The 6,659-nt window shown below is 35.6% G+C and overlaps 1 pseudogene; it reads left to right on the forward strand.

Annotated features, from left to right (window-relative positions):
• Positions 1 to 1,744: 1,744 nt before the first annotated feature.
• Positions 1,745 to 5,787, forward strand: LOC140806016 (CBS domain-containing protein CBSX6-like; annotated as a pseudogene).
• Positions 5,788 to 6,659: the final 872 nt, after the last annotated feature.

Here is a 6,659-nt window from a genome sequence, read left to right on the forward strand (position 1 = left end):
GTTTTGTGAACTTTGTGCTTGTGTGGTATGCAAAAATTCCAATATGAATTATGACCCTTTATGGTATATTTATAGGGTGCAACTCCTGATCTCATCAGGAGTCCCTCTCTTACAAGAATTCCTAATCTTTGTCTACCAGGACTCTATTATTCTATTATAATAAAATTTTCATATTATTATTATTATATTATATATTTATCAGCTTTTGATAATGCATGATATATTAACAATATATATACACATCTTTATATTTCAATAAAAAATGTATATATAAATTAATATATTTACACATGCATTTTTAATACATGCATAGACATATTAATTAAATTAAATAACCCATATTTAATCTATGTAATTAACTCATTAGTTAAGTTAATTTTAGACTCGTCTAGAATATTTTATGAGAATTTGTACATATTAGTAGTTACCACTACTAGTTCTAACATTTAATTTGTAAATTTTAAAATTCTTTAAATAAATGATTCTGAACTTATTATAACCCAATCGACGATCCGGCTTGTTCATATAATGAAAAACGAAAATTTCGAAGAACAAAATTTTCATTTACCATATTATACAGTTGCCAGTTTAGTGAACTCCTTCACCAAAACAGACAGTTCCACTCTCTTGACTTAATTAGCAATTAAGCTAACTTGATTTTCTTCCATCCTATAGAATCAACTTATATACTCCTTTATAACCATCCTGTTTGATCTCCATCAAACTATAGTCGCCTAATTCAACTCCTTGAACTTCGACTTTCTCAACGAGAACACATAATTCGATTCTTGTGTGACCCACAATGGTTCGGGGATATAGCTAGCTGTGGGTTCACATCTCCATGTGATTCAAAATAACATTTATTCTTATCCGAGCTTACCCTAATGAGCAAGAATGTCCTGACTCGTTTCTAATCAGGATCATGATAAGAGCGTCTGGTAGCATCTTCTCATGATACTATTCGTATCACTAATAGTGCCCGCAAGAATCTTAAGTCATGGTTAGCGTACAGTATGGTCCCTTCAAAACATATATCCCGATCGAATCTGCAGACATTGGTATATCAAAAGTTGCTTATGAATTCGATAACGATGTGATTTATTTTTGAGTAGTAATTGTGGTTTGGTATGTGTAACGAGGATAACACTTCCCTAAAACATATTTCTTGCTCTGGCCAGAGACTCTTGCAGTATTAACTCATTAGATCACATATGATATCTTCACCCGTAGGCAAACAGTGAATCCCGACTAAAATGTATTTGCTCCTATGTATTTCGAAACTACACCCAAACTCGCCATCTGATTACCCTCAAGGGAGTCGCTAAACGTATCAAAGTACATTCTATTACGTATAGCCCTACATTGTCCCAGGCCAAAAGACTAATGGTGTACAATCATAACCGCAGACTATTCCACTCGATAAGTGAGAACCACTTGGACAGTCCGAGGGAAGGCTGTTCAGTGCATCATCATATGATCACCCAATTGTATGAATGAACATCTCTATGCCTTTGCCAATGAAACATGGCGTTTACATCACATATGCTAATTTCGAACTCAAGCGATCTTTATCCTTATTTTAGGCGACTGATTTGACTAGGAACTTGTTTAGAATATACAGTACACTTCCTAATGAGTTTCATGATTTTGCGTTGCGAGGCAGACCTCATGGTACCTATTGTATATATAACAACTTTATTTATGCAGCTTGCATGGTTGTACAGATAAAGCATAATGCCATATTTGAATAAAATCGTAAACTTTATTAAAAATAAAGATCGTTTTACATTAGAGTCAATAAAAGCACAAGCCACAAGTTGGCTTGCTGGACCACCTACTCTATCAAAGATCACTTTTGTTGTCAAGTGATGTGAAAACGTAACAAAATTTATATTTTGAGGAAGAAAAAGAAAATGAGATTGTAATGTTTAGTTTCATTTTCGGTGACGAGTTTCCGGAAATGAAATAAAACATATTCTTCAATATTAAATTCCATATTTCAACAAATAATACGCACGACTAAAGTTACTAAATTAATGAACTTAATTTAAACTTAACTATTTTGAAAACTTTCCTTGTTGAACTGATTTCTGAACTGCAACATACATAATTTCATATTTCAAATAAATAATTTAAGAAAGGACTGTTGCATAAAGAATTTTCATGCCCCTGTTTTTCAATTAATCATCATACTTCTTCATCCTTTTCATTGTTTCACAACATATCAACTTTCAAAATCCATATCTGATAACAATTTCAATGGTATTACACAAAATACTGCCAAAGCCTTTTTAATATTATGAGTTGAAACTGATATAAACCCAGATCAACATAAACATTTATGCTCTTATCTGATCTGGAGTAAAACTGATTGGACAGGAAGAATTTTTAATCATCGTTTCCCAAATCATTCGAGCAATTTAAAGATTAAATCAGGCCACAAGAATGAAAATAGCTAGTTTTTGGATTACTGTAGAGAGGATGGCATCGGTGTTTCTGTACCATGTGGTGGGAGATCTTACAGTGGGAAAGTCTGAGCTATGCGAGTTTGCTGATACGGAGACACTGGAAGCTGCCATCGGCGCTATTGGGGAATCCTCAGAAGGAGGCATTCTGGTGTGGAAGAAGAAATCACAAAAGAGTGTGATGGAGAATGCTGAAACAAGGCAACAAAGGTTTGTTGGCATCCTCAATGCCCTGGATATAGTGGCATTCTTGTCCAGAGAAGATTCTTTGTCTAATCAGGATAAAGCCATTTAAACCCATGTTTCCGAGGTTGTGGTCCCCAACAATGCCGCTCTCAAGGTTGTTGATCCTGGCACAAGGTTGGTAACATGTCCCATTCCTTCCCAGTTTCTTTTTATAATCAACTTCCTGTCCCATCAGCTTTTCTTTTCTAATTTTTCAAAATTCCAGTGATTTAAAAGATATGATGTCTGTTTTTATTCATATTCTTAGTTTCCCCGTTCAAATGTGACCATAAGGATTAAATATCTTCCTTTATTACTGTGCGAAACCTTGTGGTTTCCAAATGTAAGGTTATTATGTCATGTGTAAAAATTGAAAATTTTTAGTTGCTTTGAATCCACGAGTCAATTTTTTTTGGGTTTTCATGTTGTGCCATATTTCTTCATTGCTTCGCACATCAAAAGGGTACACATACATGAATCCAAATGTTGCACATTATTTTTAATCACATCATAAAAAATTAGACGTAGACTTTATTCCCTGTAAAACTTCACGAAGGTGTCCAAAAGTGAGAAAATCTCCGGTGGTTCCTTCTTGTTGCAGATTGATAGATGCTTTGGAGATGATGAAACAAGGTGTGAAGCGAGTCCTTGTCCCCAGGAGTTTAGTATGGAGAGGAATGAGCAAGCGCTTTTCAATTCTTTACAATGGAAAGTGGCTAAAAAATGTAGATCCTTCTTCATGCAACAGTTTGAACACTGTTGTTATTGCTACTCGACCATCATCGTCTTCAACGTCCTTCATCCAGGACAAATTTTGCTGCCTATCAAGAGAAGATGTACTTCGCCTCCTCATTGGTTGCCTTGGTGCCTTGGCCCCTTTACCTCTGTAATGACCCGAATATTTGTTTTGAATGAAGTATTAATTAAGAGATAATTAATGAGTTGTTAATTAAGTATTATTAAGGAATTGATAATTCGGGATTAAGCTGTTGGTATCCACCGAATTTTAAATGGATAACCCGACCTACTTCGGATTACATTATCTCGAGAAATCCAACTAGACCAATGAGATTCTGACACGTGGCAGATAAGATTGGTTCAGATTTTCTGAAATAGTCCGGATGCAGTCTATAAATGGAAGCCGATTCTTTTGTTTCCTTCACCACATTCTTCAGAGAGAGTTCTAGTTGTACCTTAGGTTTTCTAGCCAGTTTCTAGGGCACTTTGGTGTCGGGAAGTTTCGGAGCTAGTGTCAACTCGAGGAGGGTCGGTGTACTGAGATCGAGACATCATCAGCGGGTTGACGACGGACGCATGTATAATCCTAAATCCTTAGATAGTGATTTAAGGATCATTAGGGAGAACTTGTAGCATGTTTGTTCTGGTTTGTTAGTGATTTCTTTATGTTGGTATTGTTTAGGTTCAGAGCTTTCTGTCAGATTGTTTTAGTGAGGTACGTGATGTACTGACTGAGATATCCAAGCGTAGTATACACACTTATATGCTGAATATTTATCTGTTGCATGATAGATGTTTTACTGCTTTGGCATATTATGCATGACATATCATGTTGAGCCTGATATCTTTTGAGATATACCTCATTTGTTGGGCCGCTCAGCCCTATTCTGTATTGTGGACGATGGGGCATCGAGAGCTACAGTGTCCGACGGGACCCGCGGGCTCTGATGACCTGGACATTGCAGGTCCACGTCTTGATGATGAGTGTGGGAGCCAAAACATGCCTAGGGCAGATCAGAGACTACAGACTCAGGCGCCTCTAGACTGAGCATGAGATTTTTGACTTGATCCTTGATATCCGAGCATATTGCATTTTGCATGCCATCATATCAGTTTTTATACTCGTACATTCTCGTATTGGGCGATTGTCGCTCCCGTCCTTGTTTTCATCTTGGGCACCCTATTCCACGGGGCAGGTCTTAGGTTGGACGGTTCGGACGACCAGGGCAGTGGCTAGAGCAGTTGGGTTTTCGGTGGTGATCCAGTGGAGGTTTTCTGTGGTTTATAGTTTTCTCGTTCAGAATCATGTATTTGTTATGGTTGTATTAATGTTTAAGACTGCATTTATTGTTTTGTTTTCATTTGGGTTGTAAGATGATTAAGTATTTGGTTTCCGCTGTTTAATTGTTGGTATTAAGTTTAATGTTGCATGTTTATTAGTCTGTTTAGTAGTGGCTCGGGTAAGGGCGCTACAACCTCTTTCTTCTATTTCAACACTCAAAGCAGTCAACCCAAATTATAGCAGCGTCGAAGCATCATGCCCAGCAATCGATTCCACCAGAAAGCTTCCCCGTGAACCTTGTGCTGTGGTAGTTGTGGAGCAAACACAAGACGGCCAAAGTAAGATCATCGGTGAAATTTCGTCATCTAGACTATGGAAATGTGACTACTTGGCTGCTGCTTGGGCACTGGCTAATTTATCAGCTGGACAATTTGTTATGGGAGTTGAAAATTTTTCTGATACTGCGCTTAATGAAATGGCTGCTCAGACCGATTTAACGAATGGTGGTGAGGCAACTAGGTCAACAACATTCAGTAGTAGAAGTATGGGCTTTGTTTGTAATTCGTCCAATTCAAATTTTGGAGTTGGTAGGAGCATGTATCATGGTAGAACTGCTCCTTTAACCTGTAAGGTGACGAGCTCATTGGCCGCTGTCATGGCACAAATGTTGTCACACCGTGCCACCCATGTGTGGGTAATGGAGGCTGAAATAGAAGATAGTTTAGTTGGCGTGATTGGATATGCTGATATCTTAGCTGCAGTGACCAGACAACCAGGGTCAATCGTTTCTGAAACCCACTCCACATCGTGAGCAGCACTCATTTTCGAGTGATATGTGATATCTATCGTTTCAAGCTGGTAAATATCCAGACTTTGGGACACTTGAAATGATAATTTTTGCATGGTTGGTGTTTATAATTCCTCGTTTTCTAAAATTAATTTGATTTGTCCCTTGAGAAGCATGTGTAGAGTTTTTGTATGTAGAAGTGAGCTGAGTTATTGAATTTGTTTTATTTGTTCTATGGGATGAATACAACTTTAGTCTATATTATTTTGTACCAAAAGTGTTATTTTTTCTTGTTTGCCATGTGCTAAAAAAGGTTTATTGACTTTTTAATTTTTTTGGAGGTTTTTTTTTCTTTCACGTTAATTTATCAGTTAAAAACCAAGTTAAAAGGGTACGTGCATGATCTGTGCCCAACTTCTCCCATGATTTGTCTACTTTTTAGCTTGAAACCTATTTGATCTATATTGGTTTTGTTGGTGTACAATTTTTCGCATCCAAGACGCAGCGTAAGTTTAAAATTTTTAGTTTTGACGTTCAAAACATTCCTTAGGCGTCGTTTGATATAAAATAGGATATAAATAATTCATAGGGTGTTTAGATATTATTTACTTTTGCGTATTTAACGTCAGATCCAATTATTCTGGGTTTTAAACGGATATATATTTCTTTTTAATTTCCTACGAACAGATCTTACTCCTTCGATTGTACTGTGTATTTGTTATTGTGTTGTAATGTTATAAACATAGGATAATATATATATATATATATATATATATATATATATATATATATATATATATATATATATATATATATATATATATATAATATCTCAATTTTTCTAGAATTCTAATTTATTCTTTATTTTTGTTATTTAAAATTCTAGTGTGGTATTTTATTTTCTTGAAAATATCATCCAATGTCAACTCTTGACAATGCATGACACACACACACACACACGTATACACACATATATAGACATATATAAAATTAAATAACCATTATTTAATAAATAAAATATGTAGTTTCACTCTCATAATTTAATTAGTTGTTAAACTAACTTTCGCAACTTCCAATTATGAAGTTCACTTATAAACTCTTTTATAATCTATTTGTTTGATCACCGTCAAACTACAATCGCCAAATTCAACTATTTGAATTT

Source organism: Primulina eburnea, chromosome 11 (assembly GCF_022965805.1).
Source record: "Primulina eburnea isolate SZY01 chromosome 11, ASM2296580v1, whole genome shotgun sequence".
Lineage (NCBI taxonomy): Eukaryota > Viridiplantae > Streptophyta > Magnoliopsida > Lamiales > Gesneriaceae > Primulina > Primulina eburnea.